Source organism: Photinus pyralis, unplaced genomic scaffold (genome assembly GCF_008802855.1).
Source record: "Photinus pyralis isolate 1611_PpyrPB1 unplaced genomic scaffold, Ppyr1.3 Ppyr1.4_LG2, whole genome shotgun sequence".
Classification (NCBI taxonomy): domain Eukaryota; kingdom Metazoa; phylum Arthropoda; class Insecta; order Coleoptera; family Lampyridae; genus Photinus; species Photinus pyralis.
Window position 1 is genome coordinate 21,482,916 of NW_022170403.1, and position 14,854 is coordinate 21,497,769.

Below are 14,854 nucleotides of genomic sequence, written 5' to 3' on the forward strand. Positions count from 1 at the left end.
GGTAGAAAAGTCTTTAACAAACCGCCGGTACCATCCCGCCATACCTAAGAATCTTTTAATTTCCTTGGTAGTTGTAGGTTTTGGGAATTCGCGAATTGCTTGAACCTTACTAGGGTCAGTATGTAAACCATTTTTATCTACCAAGTACCCTAAATAATTAAGACTCGACCTGCAGAACTGACATTTCTCGATATTAATAGTGAGGTTGGCTTCTTGCAGTTTAAGAAAAACTTCCTTTAATAGAGTAATGTGTTCCCCGAAAGTGGATGAAATGATAATAATGTCATCTAAATAACAAAAAATTTTCTCCCCCAATAGAGGCCCAAACAAAGTGTCCATAAGACGCTGCTGTGTAGCAGGCGCGTTAGCGATGCCGAAAGGTAGCACTGTGTATTCGTACAGCCCTCGACGAGGAACCACAAAAGCTGTTTTCTCACATGAATCTGGGTGTAACGGTATTTGGTAAAACGCTTGTTTTAAATCAATAGAGGTTAGATACCGCGCGTCTCGCAAACCGTCCAAAATACTGTTTAGATAGGGCAAAGGGTAAGCATCCCTTTTTGTAACGCTGTTCAATTTGCGACCGTCGAAACATAAACGATATTGTTCAGGATTACTGCCTTTCTTGCGAACAAGTACCATAGGCGAGCTCCAAGGTGATTTGGATGGTCTCACAATACCTTCTTTTAACATTCGATCTAATTCAGCATCGGCATGTTTTTGCATGGCTGGTGAAAGAGGATAAAACCGCTGTTTGATCGGTTGCGCATCACCTACATCAATAAAATGTGACACTAAATTTGTCCTACTTAAGCATGGTCCCGAAATATTTTTAAAATTATCGATGACTGTGTCTAATTCCAACTTTTGTTGTTCATCCAAATCATCGATTCCGTGAAGAGCACGCAATGCCGAAACGTTTGTTACTTTAAAGCTATCGGTACTAAAATCAGTTTTGAATCCAAAAGCATAGCACGCGTCCATCCCCAAAATTAGTGGATTTAAAATACTTGAACATGCTATAGCATTAATAGATTTACAAACGCCATCAATAATAATAGGAAGTTCAACAGTTCCCAAAACTTTTTGATCTTTACCGTCAGCTGTCGAAAGGTAATATTCATGACCATTACTTTTCAGAATAAGATTGAATTTTTTAATTAAATACAAACCATTACTTCCAAGAATAGTCTGGTTTGCACCCGAGTCGAACAGAGCACGAATTCGTTCGCCGCAAATAGAAAGTGATATGTAAGGACGGCTGTCATGTTTGTTATGTACAAAATTGGAACAAACTTTTGGAAATGGTTTGTAAAATGTATTGACAGTATGCAGCCAATTTTTCCACGATTTAGTTTCAGCCATAAGATCATTACATGACAAGGAGTGGCTGCTAATATCCTTGTCCGTAATTAGTTTTTTGGATTACAACGAGGACAGCTACTATAATAAACATTTTTATGACCGCAGACGTAACAAAAAACTTTTCGTTCTTCCAAGCAAGTGTGAAATGTATGCCCTTTATTCCCGCAATTGTAACAAGAAGTCGTAGGTTTGGCTGTATTAGGTTTAGAATTAATAGTAATTTGCTTTTTTGAACTTTGAGCACCGAGGGTATTGACTTGTGTTTTTTTCAATGCAGGCTTATACATTAAATCGGGTTCCAATTTAAATGACGGTCCCGCTGAAGGATTACGATACCGTGAATTTTGTAATCTAGTCTCTTCAAGACGTTTACAACACTTATGAAGTTGTTCTAAGGAATTTATGTCAACTAGACTAAGTTGAGTTGCATAGTAGGGTTGTAAATTTCGCAAAATGTATTTTAACTGACAATTTTCAGAAGGTCTTTCTACTAATCGGTCAAACATGTTTAGCATTGACGCTATGTAAATACTTGGTTTTTCATCCTGCCCCTGCTTACGGCGCTTTATTTCTTCCCATAACTCATCGTCGAAATTTGTTGGTAGGAAATCATATCTTAATTTATTTACTAATTCTTCCCAAGTGGACACTCGGGTTCTGATAGCACGAAACCAAACTAAACCATCCCCCTTGAAAAGATCAACAGCACTATCAAACAACTGTTCGGTAGAAATGTGCCGAGCAATTCTCAATTCATTTACACGTTGCAAAAATGAGTTTACACCTAATTCATTTACGTCCCCTGTGAATGCCAATCCCCATTTATACACTGGCACAGATTTTGACCCGGTTACATATGACGCATTAGCATAATTTCGGTTGGGAGGGAGCTCTGTAAATTGAAGACGATCTAGCTCTCGTCTTAAATGATCCAATCTTTGCGAGATATTAACGTCATTATTATTATTAGCTAGCGCACCAACCTGGGTTATTGGTTCAATTTCTTCATTAGGGCGTTCTGCGCTAAAAGATACACGGGGAATGAATCGAGAAGAATGAGCAATAGGTTGATAATCGCGAGGCAAGCTATTTTGTTGTAATTCACCTTGATCGCTTTCATTATCAGCGTCCTGAATTTGAAGTGAATCATGTGCATTACCAATTCTATCAATACATTCCAGACAACGTGAAGTTATATTATCATACGCAACTTTAAGAGCTTCATCTGGTCTTAAACGATTAATTCTAGCAAGAATATGCGATAAACGTGTATGTATTCGAGTATAGAATTGTGGTGATGGGTTTGAAAGAAATTCTTGAACTAACATCTCTAACTCAGACACTTTCAATTCACAATCATTCAACTCAACACCCACATCATACTCAACAGGAGCATAAGAAATTAATACTGATGGATTTAAAGCTTCCATCGCTAACTTTGAACGTAACAGCTTCCGTTTTTGATCCACATTAAAATCAGTAGCATCAATATTTCTGAAGCGCAATTCTTCAGTCAATTCGTCAGATTTTAAAGCATTGACATTCATTGTAAAATTTGTTGATATGACAGGTAAATGTTGATATAAATTGACCTTAAGGTTAAAATGGCGACTGCGATTAGAAGTATGCAAACACAAGAGATAGCAACAATCACAGTTTCTATTATTTAACGTTGGGCGCCAAATTTTATCACGCCTAGCGCGATCAAAAAAAACAAAATGAATTTTTCTTTTTTTTGTTATTTAATACCAACCAAGTATCAAGTACCCTTTACAATTTATAGGTTTTTTTTTTTTATGAAAGGAACACAAGAATTATAAGATTAAACGGAAAAAAAAATTAAATAAAGACGGGATAGCGCTATCGCAGAACAAAATATAAAATTAAAGTAATTTACATTGGATTATTAAAAAACAGGTAGGTACTTTTCAACTAAATTACGTATCATTTGTATCAATTTGGTATGGAAGATTTTAAATGAAATGAGTAAATGATGACCGAATGGTGAAATGTTAGCTAACCTTGCGTTTGATTTCTGTCTCTTGCCGTCGTCTGAAGATGCAATTAAATTTTTTTTTGACCAGTAGATAGTGACTTAATAGTTATCGACGAACACTCCTGAAGAAGTTGCTGAAGTTGGTAAGTTGTTTTTTTTTTATTTAGAGCAAACTACTACTGAATTTGTTTTTTTTTGGTAATACGGAAGCTGCAGAAACTAATGCTCCTTCTTTCTGTTCCAGGGGCCCAAATCCGGTATGTACAAAAAACTAAAATGTGGTGAAATGTTACAAATTTGAAATAATAAAATTAAAACTTACGGTTCTATGACCTTTTCTTTTTAAAATTTATCCTCAATAGGAATATTCAATGCAAATTGATTGGAATGAAATTTTCTTAAACGCAACTAAATAAATTGCAAATTTTTATCCGCACCAAACGTAGGTACGAAGACAAGTGCGTTTTCCGAATTCCTGATAGCAAGACCAATATTTCAAGTATAGTTTAAACGCCAACGACATCTTACGACACGTCATAACGTTACAAAGGTTCTCCAAAGAATAGGAAGCTACCCGTCGTAAATAGGATTAACAGAAATGTACTAATCATCAAACAGCACAGACGGAAAACAAAAGATCCAAGGAAGATACATTCCAATGGCACCGTAGAAGCAAGAACTACTCTCAAACGCAGTTAGGTATCTAGCTATTACTAAGCATATAATTGTAAGTATATAACAGCCTTTTGAAATTAATAATGTTCATTAGAGCCATTTGCCTACTCAATAAAGTATGAAACGTATTGAGCAAGTTGTTTCTCATGAAATTTATACGTATTAACCTATATCAAAATTACCACAAAATCCAAAACTAAATCTGGCAACTAGGTTTTGCACATTGACAGGAAATTATCATTTTGTATAAAATGGACATAACCTAATGAGTGACAGCACATATACACAGGAATTTCATCACCCTAACATGGTCTACTACTTGGACAATAACTATTGAACGGAGTATATGTACCTTTTTGCGTCGAATGCTAAACTATCTCGTATTCGCACGGATGTTAATGATTCAGATGTTTGTTTTACGTGAAATCATTGACAGCTTAATGGTGTACTAACACCAAAATATTTATCCAACAAAGATTGATATTAACGACCATTGTACACGACCCTTGTTACATATTAATGTGAGACCGGTTGATGCGCGACTATAAAGCAGGAGACCAATTTGTCAATTACCACCCTTTACGTTGGCATTATTCAATTTACCTATTTAATGTTGAAATGTTGTAAATCAAGGTAAACTTTGGAAAAAGTAAAATTAATGTAGTACCCCCATGATGATGAAGGCTAAAAATGTCATTCATATTAGTAGGAGTATAAGTGAATACCTTGGTAATTCAGCTTAAATTGCAAGCGCGCATACAGAATGTTGTGAAACTATCAATTGTAGCTGTGTTGAGTTTTACAGCAGGGTGTAATAAACTGCGCTTCTATGCATGAAACTATATCCATTATCATCGTACCAACGCTTCCATAAATAATATCCTTTGGGAGCTATGATGTTGAATAGGAAAGTAGAAGACATGTACGACTTCCGTGTCATGTAATTATAATTATAATGCGATTATATTATATTGTAGTGCAAAATCACGTGCTCATGTTTAAATGCAAAGCTCGAGGTATCCTTTAGTTTCTTAAACAAATCCTTCTAAGCTTAACTGAATTGAAATGCTAAGTATTATCACGAAAAACTTCGTCAAATCCGTATTTCATTTTAACTTCCTAAGCATATTACGAATAAATTTCAGTGTAAACTGCAATCTGTAGAAGCTGAAAACAACGCAACCGCAGCTTCCAGCGGACCCCACTACTACTGCATCCTACAGCTTTCAGTAGTCGGAAAAGCCTCCCTCATCTCAATTTTCAGTCCGTGGAAAACTTCTGCACCGTATGCCCCTTTAGATCAATTGAAACGAAAACAAATCGCGATTTATGTGAGTACCGAAAGCGTGCCAGAGATGATTGCATTCCGAAATTTTAATTGCCAACAATGATCGGAAAAACTCGGTGAAATGTTCCCAAACCTAACTTATAGTAATAGTGATAGTGCCAATCGAACCATTTCACCTACGGCGAACGGGGAACGCAGTAACATAACTTCGCACTTTTTTAACTGTCTGCAGCCATTTACCAGATTTTGGGGCATTTTCACATCCATAGGTAAGGATTTTCAATCACTTTGCGAACTAGGTTAAGGAAAAGAAGCACTGATCCAAAACAAAGGAAGTAATCTCATTAATCTTGTCTTGATCCAGGAGTATAGGAGCGCTGCACGTTGTTAGTAAACAACTTCATTTAATGTTACACGTTTCACTATCTTATACAAGGATCTTTTTGTAATGCGAACAGTGTCTTAAAATCTAACATTCCTTTAAGCTCTTCTTTAAATTATAAAATTCAATTATTACACTAGCACCTGTAGATGTCAAGTTATAATGTTAGTTTTCCGAAATGGATCCTAAAATAATACTCTGGACGATGGGGATGTGTTGTTTTACCATTACAGAATTAAGGTCTGTTTGGAAACTTCCAAACACTGCTCTAATGAAATTTAGATCGAATGCTTGCCTGCTAATAATTTTCAATACCAATTTCAAAGCAAAAGCCTGATTCGGCATTCAAGAGGTTTTTATGGTTTCTGCGAACGTCGTTACTAATGCCTGTCGTTCCTCATGACAGGAAAACATTACACAAACACTTCCAGAGATACACGCTGCGTTTAACAATTGCGGCTACACATTTCATATCTCGCCGGGTGTCACGTAATTGTCTACCCCCGAAATTTAAGGGACAATCGTGTAAAGTGCTCCAAACCCTAAAGTAAATATTTGAACCTGTATAACACCTAAAACATGGATCGCTATTTACTCGTGCGTTGTTGGTTTCTCACTTTCTGTAAAATTGTCCATCCTTAGCCATTAATTATCAGCTTAGAGTTCTGCTCAGTTTATACCCTGAGTTCAGATTACGTTTGACATGATAAAATACACATGTCGTGACATTTACAAAAAGAAATAGAACGGAGACGTTTTGTATCAATTATTTTTTATCTTGTACCATTTTATTTTAAAGACATTAGTCATTGTTATTAATGAAGTTTTAATGGACTTGGTCAATAGATGTTTACAAACTGCCCTAATAATCTGTTACACTGAAACTTTTCTTATGTGGAGTTCTTTTATTTAATAGTGCACGAAACATCTTTATGGTCTTGCGAACCTGAGCTTTTCTGTGTAAATAAAAACACGGCATTAGCACAGTTCAGAGAAATTGGAGAAATCAGATCGCATGGTTTTATTATTTTTACGTCGATAATAATTGTAGTTCTAATTCCTTGCCAATTATGCCTTATTTTGCGGCATTCGACAAAAATTACGTTAAGCTATATAAAAGATATAGTCCTCGATATACATATATGTTCACTGCGACTATGTAAGTATTAAGAGATTTGGGTAATTAAAATTCGCCACAAAAAATAATGCTAAACTATTCTTTAGCAAATCTCGTTTACAAATTACGCAAAAAATTCAATAATAATGTCCTAAGGGATTAAACACCTTTTATATTACCCCGCAAAGTTTAAGTACACCACGAAGTGGGGTGGTATACTACATTCGGAATGAAAACAGTTTAATTATGTAACAGATTTCGTTGTAACTCACCTCGCTGATTTACTGAATGAGTAAAAAAATAAAAAAATGAAATGTCTAAGAATTACGCAAAATTTCAGGAGCATAATAAGTGAACCAAATAAAATTTTCAACCATTTATTCGTCTCTGAAGAAAGAATAGAAAATTTGCTATCTTTACGAATAACGATTTAACTAAAATTAAAAATAAAACACAAAATTTTGCTAAACTAATTAATTTGCAGAGTTCTAGTATTATTATGCACATCCATCTAAAGAAGTTGCCTCACATTTGGCCCTTAAGGGACAGTTATGTGTAAACGTGTATAGCATAAAATGTCCCCGATAGTTTCCGTAATAATCTATTGTGTGCGTATATAGATTAATTAAGAAACATTCAAATTTAAGATTACGAAACTGGTAGTCGCGAAGTTTACCGCAACTCACAAAAGAAACGAATGCTACACCCTAATTCGTAGTATAGTGCATAAATAGTTAAACGCCAATAAATCATTCTCTGAAACTGATATCCTTTCTAGGTAGTCTGTAAAAAAAATCAGCTTCATTCATACAACGGTAACCTAGTTATATCCGTAGAAAGTTCGTGAAAAACCGACTAAGAATTGTTTTTTTATGGAGTTATCAAATGCGCGCGATTTCTTTAAATATTTTTTTGAGCTATATCAACGTGTTCATTTGGTGTATAACTTATTTTCTCGAAAAACAACCTTTCAGAATTGGTACCGCAAGAAGTACCCGCAGCGTCTTAAGTCATATGACCTGAGGCGGCAGACGATGGATTTTAGCATACTCTGATAGGACAAAATGGAACTCCATCGGTTAAAATTTTGATCATTCTCGTTCAGTGGATTTCGTGCTAGCTCCCCTACTATAATAGGTACTTTTATTTCCATAGTACATATAAAATAAATATAGGTACAACATATTTATGGAAACCGGAAACGGATCTGTTTTAGTTTACAGTGTAGGTTCACTACTCTTATATCATGCCCTTCCATATCGACTCCTATTACTATTAAATATTTAGTAAAAATTAGAATTAACTGTTACCTAATAGTTGCTTTAAGAACAACCAAAATGTAAAACGGAGCTATATGTGATTGATAATGGTTAATGTTTATTGACAATGGTTTTAAAATTATATTTCAAACTCGAAATGGATAAACTTTTTAGCGAGATAGTTACTTTTTTATTGTAATAAAGTGCGATATTATAGGAAAGAGCTTTTGAAAAATGTAGTTTTATGATAAGGAATGCTGAGGGATGTAGATAATAGAAAATGTCTGTTACTGGTATCACTTCCAAAAGAGGCTTTCTGAGAAACAAATAGAATGGGGGTTTTCACCAATTATCTTGAAATAAAAAACTGCAGCATGCCATTTTGTTCTATTAGACATGTTTAGCCAGTTCGTGTCCTTTCTTTTATGGGAGGTGTTATCATATCTGCGAATACCGAATACAAGAATTTTGTGTTGGTTGAACTCGCATTCTAGTATGCGCAGTTATTGCATAAGTCGTGTACCATTAACAAAACTCTTATGGTTACCCGGGCAACGCGAATATCATTCCTCCCCTCCAATTAATTTTTTCAAAACACCGAATTTTCTATTGCAAAAGAAATTTTCCCTCAGTAATACAAATTCTTTCTAATCCCAATCGTACCGTACTTTTTTTAATTTTATAATACACGATTGCTAATATTTCTGCACCCCATACAACTCCACATAAAAACAAACTGGAACGTTTATTGTCCCTTACATTTGTCATAAAACCCCAAAATCAATCAGAAGCACTTGTTCTTAAAATAAAATTAGTGTAACAGTTTCCTTCTGTTAGACTGTACTTTCTTCCAATTCTCAAACGGTACTTCTCTTAATTTAGTCCACACCAACATGTTTCTTCGTTAACTTGCATAAATGGTGCATACATTTGCAAAATCTGGAATGAATCCATCCATATCTATTAAGATGCTAGCCGTCGTCGTCGTCGAGCATTTAATCGTTGTAGCAGCAGCGCGGGCGGCCCGCGTTCGATTCCCGGCCGATCCAGTATTGTTTGATTTTATATATTGTTTAGCATTTCTACATTTCGCCAGACTAATGCTGATCCTTGAAGTAATCTCTATAATCCTATTCCCATCATAACAATTCCGTCTTTGCCAATCTCAAATCCTAAAAACCTTACCTGTGCCTTAACAAATTTGAAATAAATGTAATAATACGTTTAATAAAACGAGGAAATAAAGTTTATTATTATATTATTATTATTATATCGTCTTCATAATGCAAAAATGAACCCAAAAAGTCGCAACACGAACTATCTTTGGGTTAAACGGTAATTTGATATCGCTAAAACCAGTATACTTCCGGCATTGCTCACTGAATAAAATCAGCAGTGATGCAAGTGTTATAGCGGAAGCGGAAGCAGAAACAGAAGACAAAATATTTTTTGAAGAAACGGAAGCAGAAGCAGAAATGAAAATAATACTATACCTAAATTTGATAAAAACTACAAATATAATAAAATAAAAATGTAGTTTATTAAACTGTGCGATAAAACGCATCATTTGTTGCAACGAACTAATGAGATGAATGAAAGTGAACAAAGATAAGAAGCTGCGCTCATTGGACAAATACACGTCTAGTGCGCCAAAGACACTCAATTTGCAACTTGTTACATAAATAGCTACTTTCATTGTTGACGGTTTCGCGTACGTTGTCAAGAGCAACTTTACTTATTAATTAACCGTTTAAAAATCTAGTACTTCGTGTTTCGAAATTCGTCAGAAAATGACAGGTTTTTTGACAGATGTAGAAAAACGTTATTTTGCTTAATATCTCGATAACCCAATGTTTAATGTTTTTCGAGAGCAAATTTTTTATGCTAATTTAACAAACTTCGTAACTTAAATGATAAAAAAATTATCAATAGGTACCTCTGGTTCTCGTTGGAACCCTCAATACACTAACAGCGGTATCAAACTGAAATTTGTAAAAAAAAACTACCCATTTCTCCACCTAATACTGGTTTGAAATGAAATGGAAAACTTTCTCTGATCTAATTCGTATGGAATACAAATACAATCTACCTTATTTATAAGGCGTCTAAGTTTACTCTTCGATCAATTCAATCTTGGAGAATTTTCTATTTTAGGGTTTGTGGAAATGGCAGATCGTTGTTTAAAGTTGCCCCCCCCCTCCCAGCTCGTAGGGGAAGGGGTCTTCTCTAGTTATAAACTCCTACAGAATGCACGGCGTTGTGTAATTCAATGACGGTAACTCTCCCGGCAGCTACAATATCTAACATAGTTATAATCACAATTCACAATTGTAAGGCAAATCTTGTGAATTTGAGTCAATCTGATAATTTTATCATACCATTACAAAATTAAAAAAATCTGTGACAAATCCTGCCTTTGTCTTCCTTATTCATTTGGGAATTATCGATTTAGAATAACAAATTTTGAAACCCCATCTATCTAGTACAATTACATCCCTAACACCCAGTTAGCAACTAAGGAAGCTGATCTTTCAACCCTACAAAAGTTAAAATAACATCAACCCCATTTTTCAAAATATTCGTTATTTGCGAAAAATTTTCAAGATTTCCTATTCCAATCCTAAATTTTTGAGAGGTATATAACATTTTCCAAACTGATATATCCGTCGGTATAGAGCCCGACAAGTGAAACTACTTCATTTCATTACTCACAATAAAATATGTCTTATAGAGGTCCATACAAAAAGCTCATAAGTAAATAGTAAATAACCGTAACTAAAAGGCATTTTCGTTTGATCAATAAAAATGAACATGAAGCTATGTATCTAATACATGGCTTGTCTATAACATGAAAACGTAGAGACTCTCACACCACATAAAAGCACCCCTCTAAAAACAGACGTGTAAATTTCTGCCTTGTTTCCAAATCCCTCTACTTCACCTGGTTTTATTTCAGACAATACAATCGACGTCTAACATTATCCAACATAGCGGATTCCCGTGTTAGTTAGAATGCATTGTGAACTGAATAGAACCCAATTAGTTTTTGCGGATAATTGGGGCATTTGTTGTAGTTAGTTTAGTACGGCTCAAGTTAGCAATGTACGTTAAAGCTGATGTAAACCCAACCACGCTAGGATTAGAAATATTTTAGCTCCTCGTTATTTCATAAACCTACATTTTGGGAAATTCGATATTGTTCAACCTTGTTCGAGGCTTATTGGGCCAATAAATAATGAACGATCGACGTTTTTGCGAATGTGTCTCTTTGTGTTGATGCCTAATTGTGATTTACTGCACAAAAAAATTACTTTTTTTTTTGTCATTTTCACCGATTGATTGCCTCTTTTGCACGTTATTGTTACGGTTTATTGTTACGGTCAATGACGAATTATTTTATGCGGGAAAGGAAAAGCGCCCGTGCAGATTTATTAGAAAATAATCAGCCCTCTAAACCTCGTGCAAATACGGCAACAACAACTGATTTGTTGTTTTTTAATCTATTTTAGTTTGCCAAAGTATTAGTTTAGGGTCAGCTAAAAGGTGGAACGGTGGCTGAGCTCAGTTGGTGCCCCTTGCGTGATTAACTTAAATTTTGTCTGTTAACAACTGTCTACATTTTATTAACGAGCGACAAAATTGATGATTTGTCTGCCCGTCTGTCTGTGTACATGATAACTCTATCCGCTTGTGCAGATGATAACTCGCGAACGGTTTCGAATTTTCTAATTCTGTTTTCAGTGATAGGTGGAGAATGGTCAAGGGACTAACTAATTAAATTTTGGCCATTTAGACTTTCTGTCGGTCCATCTGTGTACATGATCTCCGCCCGCTTGTGTACGTGATAGCTTGCGAACGGTTTTCCAATTTTGTTTTCAGTAATACGAGTAGGTATAGATAGACATTGGGCAAGGGATTAACTAATTAAATTTTGGTCAATACTCGTCAACCGGAAGTGGGGATGTCAACGTTTTTCAACAGTAGGTAGGTACATTTTCGTAAAGGCGGTATCGCATTGTACATTTTCTCATATAGTTTCCTGTATCAATAATTGAATAGGAAATTATATGTATCTTCATGTAGTACAGCTTATTGCGTGCATGGTATGCCACTATACTTTTACAAGTGCTCGTATTCGAAATTGCATGAAATCTTGCGTTTGAAATGTTAGAGCTATATTTCTACTAGCATGACAGCCGCACTTAATCTAGTGAAGATATATATACAAAAGTATAAACAACACACAACACTACTTATAAACTGATATCTGAAATTACATACATCCTATTTGTGTTTTGGCCCTGCTAAACCTTTTGTGAAAATATCAGCTGGCATCTGATCTGTTGAAATATACTCGCAGCATATATCTTTTCTTTCAACTGCCTCTCTTATAAAATGATATTTTACATTTATATGTTTAGTTCTATTATGAAATACAGGATTTGAAACCTACTTCTCTGCACTTTGACTATCATTACATAACAAAATAGTTTCATCTATTTGTAAAATTTCATCAAAAAAACCTTTTAAAAATATATAGCTTCTTTAGTTGCTTGACAAATATAGATACATATTCTGCTTCAGTACTAGATAAACTTACTGATGCTTGTTCCTTTGATTCCCACGAAATTGCCCCTCCTGACAACAAAAACAAATAACCAGTACCTATATGATTTTCCATCGATTAAATTATTTCCCCAATCAGCATCACAAAATCCTCTGATTTCCAAATCACCCTTTTTGTAAATTAAACTCTGATCAATGGTCCCTTTTAAATACATCAAAATTCTTTTAGCATGTTGAAAATGAGGTATTTGTAGCAAGTATTAAACTGGCTTAAATAGCTTACAGAGAAAGCTATAGCAGGTCTCGAACTAACTACTATTTTATAACTTTAACCATGGTTCGATAGGAGTTGAAACTGGTTTACAGACTTTCATACCAAATGCTTTTGATTATTACTCTTAATCCCTGCTTATTTTTATCTATTTCAATGTTTAAATCTAAACATTTCTTGACTTGGCCCGTCCCCTGATAAAACACCCTTTAATTTTGCAACGTCACCAGTATTATTATAGAAAGTAAAAAAAAATCAACATATAAGGCAACAATGACAATTGTTCCTTCAATTCTTTTGATATAAACGCAAGATTCATATTTAGACTTATTGTAATCCAATTCTGTCAAAGTTTGCTCAACTCTTAAATTCCACATACGTGAAGCTTGTTTAACCCTAATATGGCTTTGTTTAATAAACATACCTTATTATTTTTAATATAACCTTCTGGTTGAGCCATAAAAAACCTTCGTTCAAATTACCAGATTTCTGTTCACCTCATCAGGATCATTTTTTCTCGATTGAAATTGATTTCCGAAGAAAACGACATCTCTAGATTTGATGATGTGACCTGGTTTTTCAATATCAAACAGTCTGCAGGCTTTAGTATGTTCATCGTAACCCACGAACACATATTCCTTGCTCTTTGGGTCGAATTTCTTTCTTAATTGTTGCGGTATATGAGCCTGTGCGATACAGCCAAAAACTTTTAAGTTATTGAGATTAATTCTCAATCCTGCCCATTTTTCTTCTGGCGTACATCCTTTTACAGTTTTGTGAGGCGATCTATTCTTCAAATAAACTGCGGTGTTGACAGTTTCAGCCCACATCCTTTGATCTAGATTTGCATCATTCAAAATATACATCTAGCTTTTCTACTATCGTTCTATTCGTCCTCTCTGCTAGACCATTTTGTTGAGGTGTGTAAATGACAGTGGTTTTATGATCAATGCCTTTCATTTTGAAGTAGTTTGTGAAACTTTCATTGACATACTCAGTTCCATTGTCACTCCTAACCTTCTTAATTCTCTTACCCGTTTGATTCTCAACAAATATTTGAAATTGTTTAAAATGACGTAGGACTTGACTTTTAGATTTCAAAAAATATATTTCTAGTATAATCATTAATTAGTACAAAAATGTAACTTGCCCCACTCCAAGAGGAAACTGGCATAGGGCCACATAAATCTGTGTGTACTAATTCTAAAATATCTGTAGCACGCATACCTCCTATCTTATTAAACGGTTGCCCCGCCTGCTTCCCCAGCAAACACCTTTGACCTTGGTCCCCTTTTCCATTGTCGTAGATTATGGCATCAGCCATTCCATTTTTCAATAGCTGCATACCAACTCGATTGAGATAACCTAGTTTTCTGTGCCACAATTCTTCGGAATTTGGATTTGCCACAGTAAGCAAACTCTACTGCTCCAAAACTACCATCTCGTAGAGCCCACCGTTCATGGTCGCAGTAGCCACAGCCTCGCCTTTGATATGGAATTTTTCATTGTCATAAATAACACATTTATCTTCATTAAAGACCACAGCATGTCCTTTTTCTACCATTTTGCTCAAAGTTAGCCCTTAATTCTGGAACATAGACGATCTCGGATATTGTTTTGGTATGCACTTGAGCGTTTCCAATACCTGCGCCAGATATCCTTTGATTGTTACCAACTACAATCTTGGAATCTATCAGATTTTCAAAATCTTCAAGACAATTCCTTTCAAATGTCATGTGTGTAGTTGCCCCGGAGTCAATGTACCACTTCTGAGAATATTGGACACTGTTGTTGGTCTGCAATGCCTTATCGGATTTGGAATGATCCTTTTTATCCTTTTGGTACTTACTCTTTCTCTCATTAGACTTTTTATTTTCTTCTGAATTTGAGCTCCTATAGGAACACTGATTTTTATAATGTCCCATGCCTCCACAC

General features: G+C 35.0%; 1 long non-coding RNA gene across 1 annotated transcript; it reads right to left on the minus strand.

Moving 5' to 3' along the window:
* Positions 1-3,559: 3,559 nt before the first annotated feature.
* Positions 3,560-3,824, minus strand: LOC116162675. The gene is made up of 2 exons (XR_004143580.1): positions 3,684-3,824; positions 3,560-3,632 (listed from the first exon to the last, which is right to left on the minus strand). It is a non-coding gene; the product is annotated as an uncharacterized LOC116162675 (long non-coding RNA).
* Positions 3,825-14,854: the final 11,030 nt, after the last annotated feature.